Below are 10669 nucleotides of genomic sequence, written 5' to 3' on the forward strand. Positions count from 1 at the left end.
TTATATATCAGACAATAAATAAATAGTAAATAAAAATAAAAAAGTCGCCGGGCAGTGGTGGCACATGCCTTTAATCCCAGCACTTGGGAGGCAGAGACAGGCAGATTTCTGAGTTCGAGCCCAGCCTGGTCTACAGAGTGAGTTCCAGGACAGCCAAGGCTACACAGAGAAACCCTGTCTCGGAAAAAAAATAATAAAAAATTTTAAAAGTCCCAAGAAGTCGGGAATTGTTGGTTTTGGTTCCTCTGTTACATATATTTGGCACTAACCTATGCAAACAGGTGGCTGTGTGTGTGTGATGAATAGATTCTACCCTCCAAGGCAGCATCTGGTTCTTGACTGCCTCTCTGCTGCAAGCACAGCTTGCCACTAGGTGGTGGCAGTATCCCTAGCGCAATGGTCCTCAACCTTCTTACTGCTGCCACACTTTAATACAATTCTTCATGTTAGGGTGACCACCAACCATAAAATTATTTTGTTGCTACTTCATGTTGAGGGTTATCCTGTGTTGTGTCTGAAACTACACCCCAGAATCTTGCACCCTGTTTCCATTTTTAATATAAGGCAAGGAGTCAAAAGTTGTCATTACTAGAACAATATTAGAACAGAAGAAATACTATCAATACTTCCCTCATACTGGCCCCAGCTGATCAAGGGACTTCTTGCCCACCATGGATGTGAACAAGCTGCTTAAACTCTTCATGTTTCAGATTTTCTCTTTGTACATGAAAAGACTCATATTGTCCACTTGAAAGAGGTATAAACCCAGGAGACGGTAAATTGTCAGTGAGTATTGGTAACAAAGCTCTGTCCCCACCCCTGACACACACACACACACACACACACACACACACAGCCTTTCCACATCCAGACAAACTTGTCTCAAGATTTCTTTGGGACACCTATTGCTCTGGCTTCTCCTGTCTGGTCAAACGTGGCGTGGTTTGGTGGCTCACTTTGGACTGTCAGAGGTCATCAAAGAGGTTGGGAGGTTGACACTCTGCTCTGTAAGGCGCCCTAATGCCTCGCCTTGCCCAGCAAAAGCAGGATCCGTGAGGACCCACTCCCTATGCTCTCTCCAGGTGGAAGGGAGGCCACCTCAGCCACGAGAGGAACACATGTCCCTCCCATCCCACCCCCAGCCACGTGTCACCTAGTAAGGCGGTAATCAGTTCCTGTGCCCAGAGAGGATTTGTTTCCTCAGGATAGTGTTTCTTATAAAGCTCCAAATAAACATTAAGCTCTGGCATGTAACTTGGAAGTGATTTCATGGCTAAAAAGGAGCAGGACACCAGGCTAAAAGCAAGTTGGATGGTGTGAAAGAGGACTTGGAACTTTTGCCAGGAAGATCCAAACTGCTTATTGCTATGGACAGGGTCTCAACCTTCACCAGTGAGACTTCACTAAAGGCTGGGTCCCGATTGGTCCAAACCATATTTGAATCCAATTAACTAAAACCTACAGTATGCCAGAAACCTTATGCAGATAGTTATATGCAGATAGAATACTTTTGTTTGTTTTTTTGAGACAAGGTTTCTCTGTTGTAGCCCTGGCTGTCCTGGAGCACGATCTGTAGACCAGGCTGGCCTTGAGCTCAGAGATCTGCCTGCCTCTGCCTCTGCCTCCACAGAGCTGGGATTAAAGGCCCACCACTGCCCCGATGAATACTTTGTAAAATATAACTGTTTACATTGTTGCACATGTGTAATAGTTTTGTGAGAGACAGATATTGACAGGAGGAAGAAGAGCCAGGCTTGCAGCTGAGGCAGGCAGCAAAGCAGCTCCGCCTTCCTTTGGTTGCTATTCTTTTTCTCTGTGGTTCCTGTAAGGAAGAGTAAGGTCCAGAAATGGTAGGAACATTGCTAACTGAGAAGCTAAAGCGCAGGGAAGGCATTCTGTCTGGTACTTTCATTGATACATTCCTTTGTGATGCAGGCAAGATGAGCATCCTGTTTTCAAAGGTGCTTGATGGAGGTTGGACGACCAGAGTTGGAGAATGACAAAGCTCCGGGTCACCACAACAAAGGCAGGGTGAGATTTGTGAGGAGAAAGGAATCAAGGAATGTTTCTGTAAGAGGCAGCACTGGGTGTCAGAAAGCATTTGTTGGCTGCCGTTTGTAAGGCCATGAGATCTGGTAGGATTTAGATGTCAAGAGAGAAAAAATTCATTCTGTCAACCAGAGTCTTCTACGCAGTGACAACAGGTGAAACACTGGGCACAGTAAGCATGGGCCCCCTAAGGGACTTCTCCCTCTCTTTTTGGACAGAATCTAACCATGTAGCTTTGGCTATCCTGAAACTCACTATGCAGATCAGGCTGGCCTCAAACTCACAGAGATCTGCCTGCCTCTGCCCCCTCCCCCCAAGAGTGAGGACTAAAGGCATGTGCCACACACAGCTCTCAAGGGACATGAATTAGTAGGGAAGACAAAAATTACAGACATGGAAACATCTTTTTAAAAAGATGTCAAGACCAAAAAATAATCCAGCCTTACCTGATATGACCAGAAAAGGGTTTTCTGAATGGAGACTGTTTAAGCTGATTCTTAGAGAGTAAGAATCATGGCTGGAGAGATGGCCCGGTGGTTAAGTGCACTTGCTGCTCTCACAGAGAAACAGCATTCTCTCCCCAGCTGTAATTCCAGTTCTTGGGGATGGGTCACCCTCTTCTGACCTCCATGGCTGCCTGCATGTACTTAGTACACAGATATACAGGCACACATAGTCATATAAATGTTTTAAAAGGTAACAATCATTAAAAAAAAAAACAGCTGTAATAATAGGAGAGGAAATAGAATGTGCTTAAAGCACTGAGAGACCAGAGCATTTAGAACTGAGGAGGTACAGGGCCAGGTGCTGCAAGGCCTTGGGGATAGGGTTGGGTTTTACTATACCCAGGCACCACGGGAAACTGCTGAAGCATCTTTGGGTTGCGTGGGCAGGGCCATTGATGGAAGTGGAGGCAGTCGGAAAGGCAGCAACACCAGAGAGGATGGCGAGGATGGTGTCTTTATTTGTGGGAGACTCGAAATGACACCTGAGCGTGAAGGTGGAGAGGAGTGCACTAGGGCTGAATAGGAGGCAAAGGGACTGATGATGGTTGTGAGATGACATCTAAAAGCACCATCGAAGGCCATGTGACCCGCTTTGCAAGTTGCACCCAAAGCATGCCCGCAGAGGCGAGATGGATCATATAAGAAAAAAAGATGTTTGTGTTAGCCTTTAAAAAGCAACACACACAGCCGGGCGTGGTGGCGCACGCCTTTAATCCCAGCACTCGGGAGGCAGAGGCAGGCAGATTTCTGAGTTCGAGGCCAGCCTGGTCTACAAAGTGAGTTCCAGGATAGCCAGAGCTATACAGAGAAACCCTGTCTCAAAAAACCAAAAAAAAAAAAAAAAAAAAAAAACCAAAAAAAAAAAAAAATCAACACACACACACACAAAACAAAAAACAAAACAAAACAAAAAACATTCGGCATGGTGGAACACACAACTATATCGAATTTGAGGTCAATCTGGGTTGCATTATAAGACCCTGGGTTTTTTGTTTGTTGTTTGTTTTGTTTTGTTTTTAATTAGATTAACATATGGACTGGGAGGAGTTGTGCCAAGAAAAGTCCACAGGAGAAAATAGTGCACCAAGAAGGAGTGCAACCAGACTTCAGGTTCTTAAAATTTCAGGCTCATTTATTATAGGGTCTCTCTGAAAGAACACGACACCTAGCAGTGCAGAGTTAGCGGAAAGTGGCAGATAGCCTATAACAGCACAAGGCTGTGGGTCGAACGCTAGAGACATGGCTCGGCAGTTAAGAGCATTGGTTGCTGTATTAGTCAGGGTTCTCTAGAGTCACAGAAGTTATGGATAGTCTCTAGATAGTAAAGGAATTTATTGATGACTTATAGTCGGCAGCCCAATTCCCAACAATTGTTCAGTCGCAGCTGTGAATGGAAGTCCAAGGATCTAGCAGTTACTCAGTCTCACGCAGCAAGCAGGCGAAGGAGCAAGAGCAAGAGCTAGACTCCCTTCTTCCAATGTCCTTATATTGTCTCCAGCAGAAGGTGTAGCCCAGATTAAAGGTGTGTCCCACCACACCTTTAATCCCAGATGAAAGGCGTAGCCCAGATTAAAGGTGTGTTCCTTAAACTCGGAGATTCAATCTTCTGGAATCCATAGCCACTATGGCTCAAGATCTTCAAACCAAGATCCAGATAAGGATCTCCAAGCCTCCAGATAAGGGTCACTGGTGAGCCTTCCAATTCCGGATTGTAGTTCATTCCAAATATTGTCAAGTTGACAACCAGGAATAGCCACTACAATCCACCCCTTGTCAACTTGACACAAATAATATCTTATGTTCACATGAAACAATAACAAGGTTGTGAATACGCCTAACATGATATAACTATCCCTCGTACAATCGCAAACGCATTAGTAAATTTACAATGGGGCATTCATATTACTTTATAATCCTCTTTTCTGCAACTGGTTACGTGGCCTTAATTGGTATTTATAACTACCTTCCTCTACTACCCATTCTGTATTTCCTTCTCCTTCAGCCAGCACCTCAGCAGGTCTTGGCTCTTTTCCTGGAGGATTGACCCATACCTTCATTCCTGATGGGTCTGCGTCCTTTGTCATCCTGCTTGGATTAGGCTGTTGTAGTTTCCCATTGACTTTAATCACAGGACATGGTAGTACTAAGAGACGCCCTAAGGGATCTCCTACACTCCAGACATAATCTTGCTTACCACCATTGTGAAGAGGTAATCCAATTTCCCCATGGTAATCTGGATCTATCACCCCTCCTAACACTGTTATTCCTTTTTTAGCCTGTTGGTTTAAGGGCATTAGAAGCCCAAAATGACCAGGGGGAAGTCTGAGCTTCCAGTTCAATGGAATGTTTGTTGTAGCTCCTGGTAGGAGCACTCCCCTCTCTGGAGCCAAAACTTCTAAGCCAGCAGAACCTAGAGATATGGGGACAGGAAGCAAAAATTTTCCAAGAGGGTCACTAGGAGTGATAGTAAGTGGAACTATTCCGTTTTCCACCCCTTGATTCCTGGACCCATGAATCCTGGCTATGGGTGAAACTGTACCATATATCGAGCGCTGATTCAAAGCATATACTGCCTTCTGAAGAACTCTACCCCAGCCTTCCAAGCTGTTACCACCTAATTGGCGCTGTAACTGCGTCTTCAAAAGGCCATTCCATCTTTCTATCAGACCAGCTGCTTCAGGATGATGGGGAATGTGGTAAGACCAATGAATTCCATGATCGTGGGCCCACTGTCGTACTTCTCTGGCTGTGAAATGAGTTCCTTGGTCAGAAGCAATACTGTGTGGAATACCATGACCATAAATAAGGCATTCTGTCAGTCCGTGAATGGTGGTTTTAGCAGAGGCATTACGTGCAGGAAAGGCAAATCCATAACCAGAATAAGTATCTACTCCAGTAAGAACAAAACGCTGTCCTTTCCACGAAGGAAGTGGTCCAATGTAGTCAACCTGCCACCAGGTTGCTGGCTGGTCACCTCGAGGAATGGTGCCATATCTGGGGCTCAGTGTTGGTTTCTGCTGTTGGCAGATGTGGCAATCAGCAGCAGCTGTAGCCAGGTCAGCCTTGGTGAGTGGAAGCCCGTGTTGCTGAGCCCAAGCATAACCTCCATCTCGACCACCATGGCCACTTTGTTCATGTGCCCATTGAGCAATGACAGGGATGGCTGGGGAGAGAGGCTGACTGTCCACAGAACGGGTCATCTTATCCACTTGATTATTGAACTCCTCCTCAGCTGAAGTCACCTTTTGGTGAGCATTTACATGGGACACAAATATCTTCACATCCTTTGCCCATTTGGAGAGATCTATCCACATACTTCTTCCCCAGATGTCTTTCTCACCAATTTTCCAATTGTGATCTTTCCAAGTCCCTGACCATCCAGCCAATCCATTGGCTACAGCCCATGAGTTGGTGAATAATCGTACATCTGGCAATTTCTTCTTGCAAACAAACTGTAATACCATGTGTACTGCCCGAAGTTCTGCCCACTGTGAAGATTTCCCTTCACCTGTGTCTTTCAAGGTTGTCCCAGAAAGGGGTTGTAATGCTGCAGCTGTCCACTTCTGGGTGGTGCCTGCATAACGTGCAGAGCCATCAGTAAACCAGGCTCTAGTCTTCTCCTCTTCGGTCAGTCGATCATAGGGAACATCCCATGAGGCTATAGGTGCATGTTTGGCAGCAGATGGCATTGTAACAGGAGTAGGAACCATAGGCATTTGAGCAACTTCTTCATGTAACTTGCTTGTGTCTTCAGGACCTGCTCTGGCCCGATCACGTATATACCACTTCCATTTGATAATAGACTGCTGCTGTGCGCGTCCCACTTTATGACTTGCAGGGTCTGATAGTACCCAGCTCAGGTCGCATAGTAACTTGGTGTCCTATTGTCAAACGTTCAGTTTCCACTAAGGCCCAATAGCAGGCCAAGAGCTGTTTTTCAAAGGGAGAATAGTTGCCTGCAGATGATGGTAGAGCTTTGCTCCAAAATCCCAAAGGTCTTTTCTGTGATTCACCTACAGGGGCCTGCCAGAGGCTCCAAACAGCATCTCTATCAGCCACAGACACCTCAAGTACCATCGGGTCTGCTGGGTCATATGGTCCAAGTGGTAGAGCAGCCTGCACAGCAGCCTGGACCTGTTGAAGGGCCTTCTCCTGTTCCAGGCCCCACACAAAGCTAGCAGCTTTCCGAGTCACTTGGTAAATAGGCCTAAGTAACACACCCAAGTGAGGGATGTGTTGTCTCCAGAATCCAAATAGACCCACTAAACGTTGTGCTTCTTTCTTGGTTGTAGGAGGGGCCAGGTGCAATAACTTATCTTTCACCTTAGAAGGAATATCTCTGCATGCCCCACACCACTGGACTCCTAAGAATTTCACTGAGGTAGATGGTCCTTGAATTTTGGTTGGATTTATTTCCCATCCTCTGATACGCATATGTGTTACCAATGAGTCCAAAGTGGTTGCTACTTCCTGCTCACTTGGTCCAATCAGCATAATGTCATCAATATAGTGCACCAATGTGATATTTTGTGGAAGATCCAAACGATCAAGATCCCTTCTAACTAAATTATGACACAGGGCAGGAGAGTTAATATATCCTTGAGGCAAAACTGTGAAGGTATACTGTTGGCCTTGCCAACTGAAAGCAAATTGCTTCTGGTGGTCCTTATGGACAGGTACTGAGAAGAAGGCATTTGCCAGATCAATAGCCGCATACCAGGTGCCAGGAGATGTGTTAATTTGCTCAAGTAACGAAACTACATCTGGTACAGCAGCTGCAATTGGAGTTACTACCTGATTTAGTTTTCGATAATCAACTGTCATTCTCCATGATCCATCTGTTTTCTGCACTGGCCAGATAGGAGAGTTAAACGGAGATGTGGTGGGAACCACCACCCCTGCATCTTTCAAGTCCTTGATAGTGGCAGTAATTTCTGCAATTCCTCCAGGAATACGATACTGTTTTTGATTCACTATTTTCTTTGGCAAAGGCAACTCTAAAGGCTTCCATTTGGCCTTTCCAACCATAATAGCCCTCACTCTACAGTTCAGGGAACCAATATGAGAATTCTGCCAATTTCTGAGTATATCTATCCCAATTATACATTCTGGAACTGGGGAAATCACCACAGGATGTGTCCGGGGACCTACTGGACCTACTGTGAATCGGACATCAGTCAAAACTCCATTAATCACCTGCCCTCCATAAGCCCCTACTTTAACTGGAGGGCCACAATGTTTCTTGGGATCCCCTGGGATCAGTGTCAACTCAGAACCAGTATCCAGCAGACCCCGAAAAGTCTGATTATTTTCTTTTCCCCAGTGTACAGTTACCCTTGTAAAAGGCCGTAGGTCCCTCTGGGGAAGAACTGGAGAAAGGGTAACAGCAAAACCTTTGAGTGTCTTATCAAGATCCTTCCTCAGCGGAACCTGGCCACCCCTTCATTCAAGGGGTTCCGGATCTGCAAACTGTCTCAAGTCTGGAAATTGATTCACTGGCCGAGATTGCTGTTTACCACGATCTAATGTAGCCTTTCTTTCATTTGGCTGTTTACCACGATCTAATGTAGCCTTTCTTTCATTTGTTTGAGAATTTTTCTGCTTATACAGATCAAACAAATATGCAGTAGGCTTCCTATGTATTTCATTCCTGGAAACACCATGATTGGTTAGCCAGTACCAAAGGTCCAACCGAGTCATGCCATTATAAATTTCACCTCTCCTGTGCTGACCATTACTGGGTATGTTATTATAAACATTCTTTTGTCTACGCTGTCCATTATAATAACTAGAATCACCTTGTCTCCGGCGATTCAATGCTGCCACCTGGCCCTTGTTACCTCGGAATCCAACTAAACCCAGTGAATTTAATTCATCTAATTGAGCAGAAGCATCTCCAATGCTAAGATCTGGCACAAGGAAAAGGGAAAGAACAAAACCCTTCAAATGTGCTGGTGCCCCTCTCACCAATTTGCGTCTTATAGAGCTGGTGAAAGGCATATCTTCTGGACCTTCCCATTGTGGACAATTATGCTTTACACAATATATCCACTCTAGCATTGCAATTTCCCTAAGTCTTAAAATCCCTTCATCAACACTAAGCCACGGAATATCAGGCATCTCCAAATCATTTCCAGTAGGCCATCTTTTGATAAACACCTCAGCCAACCATTCAAACAAACTTTTGGCACCTTTTTTAACTATGCGAGCTTCCGTATTAAACCTAGAATCTCTACTCAGAGGACCCATGTCAATAAACTCAGCCTGCTCTAGTTTTATGTTCCTTCCACCCTTATCCCACACCCTTAAAATCCATTCCCACACATATTCACCAGGTTTCTGCTTGAATGAATTAGCAAACTCATTAAGCTCCTTAGTAGTGTATCTAATTTCCTCATGGACTACACTTTCTACCTCCCCTCTAGGAGCCTGTTTTGCTTTGAGTCTGGTTACAGGTCTAGAAGAAACTATTGGTGGGCCTCGAGAAACATCAGTAGTGAAAGTCATTGCTGGTTTATCAGACTCTGCAAAATTAATTTCCTCATGTGGCGAAGGCATTATTTCAAGGGGTGGGGCTGAGGGTACTACTTCCTCATGTGGGGCAAACCCTTGAGAATCTGAAGATTCAAAATTCTCAGCTTCAACATGGTCTTCCCACACATCCCATTCTTGTTGTAGGATCCCATTCTTTGCCAATTAGAGCCCTTACTTTAACTGTTGACACACTCTGAGGCTGAGACTTGAATTTTCACTGTAGTTCAGCCAACCTTACAATGAGAGTTTCTGTTTGATTTTCTGCAACTTGAGCTCTATTGCTACAAGAGAGAAGATTCTCCTCAAGGACACACTTAGCAACTTTTAGATCGTTTACTTGTGTCTGGAGCCTTTCGATTTTATCACACAACTCCTTCCTTTCATTCATCATTTTTTCCACAGATACTAAGAGCAGCCAGCCAGTAAAATCATTTTCCGATTTTTTCCCCATCTTGTAGAAAGCTTTGTGCACTGAATCACCTAATTCATTAAGAAAATCAAGGTCATTAGCTTCTTTAAGTTCAGAATATAGTTTCAACCATGGGTCTTCAAAATTCTCTGAGCTCCCAGGAGGGAGAGAATCTGGAGAGGTTTCAATAGTTGAAAGTGCTGGTGGATCAACAAGCCAATTCCAGTATTTTAAAAGATTCATCCTTGTACTTCTGTTACTCTAGAACCACTCCTGGTACCAACTTCTGTATTAGTCAGGGTTCTCTAGAGTCACAGAAGTTATGGATAGTATCTAGATAGTAAAGGAATTTATTGATGACTTACAGTCGGCAGCCCAATTCCCAACAATTGTTCAGTCGCAGCTGTGAATGGAAGTCCAAGGATCTAGCAGTTACTCAGTCTCACGCAGCAAGCAGGCGAAGGAGCAAGAGCAAGAGCTAGACTCCCTTCTTCCAATGTCCTTATATTGTCTCCAGCAGAAGGTGTAGCCCAGATTAAAGGTGTGTCCCACCACACCTTTAATCCCAGATGAAAGGCGTAGCCCAGATTAAAGGTGTGTTCCTTAAACTCGGAGATTCAATCTTCTGGAATCCATAGCCACTATGGCTCAAGATCTTCAAACCAAGACCCAGATAAGGATCTCCAAGCCTCCAGATAAGGGTCACTGGTGAGCCTTCCAATTCCGGATTGTAGTTCATTCCAAATATTGTCAAGTTGACAACCAGGAATAGCCACTACAGTTGCTCTTGCAGAGAACCTAGGTTTGGTTCCCAGCCCCCACATGACTGCTCATAACTCTCTGTAACTTCAGTTCCGATGGGGGCGGCAGGTTGGAGAGGTGCGGGGGAGTGGGATTCCAATACCCTCTTCTGGTTTTCCCAAGTACCAAGCATGCATGAAATGCACATGTGTATGCAGGCAAAACACCCATACATATGAACAAAAATAAATCTTAAAAAAAGAAAAGTAAAGACAAGACTTGGACTAGTCGCTTCACGCATCTGAGCCTATTTCTGAGTTGATATGTGAAGGGAGATGTTCAAGGTATGTAACTAGCCACTAGACTCTTTGCCTGCTAAGTCTTGTCTGCGCTTTGAACTTGGACAGCCTGGCGGCAGAAGGACCACTGT

This window comes from Mus musculus, chromosome 4, assembly GCF_000001635.26.
Source record: "Mus musculus strain C57BL/6J chromosome 4, GRCm38.p6 C57BL/6J".
In the NCBI taxonomy this organism is placed as follows: Eukaryota; Metazoa; Chordata; class Mammalia; order Rodentia; family Muridae; genus Mus; species Mus musculus.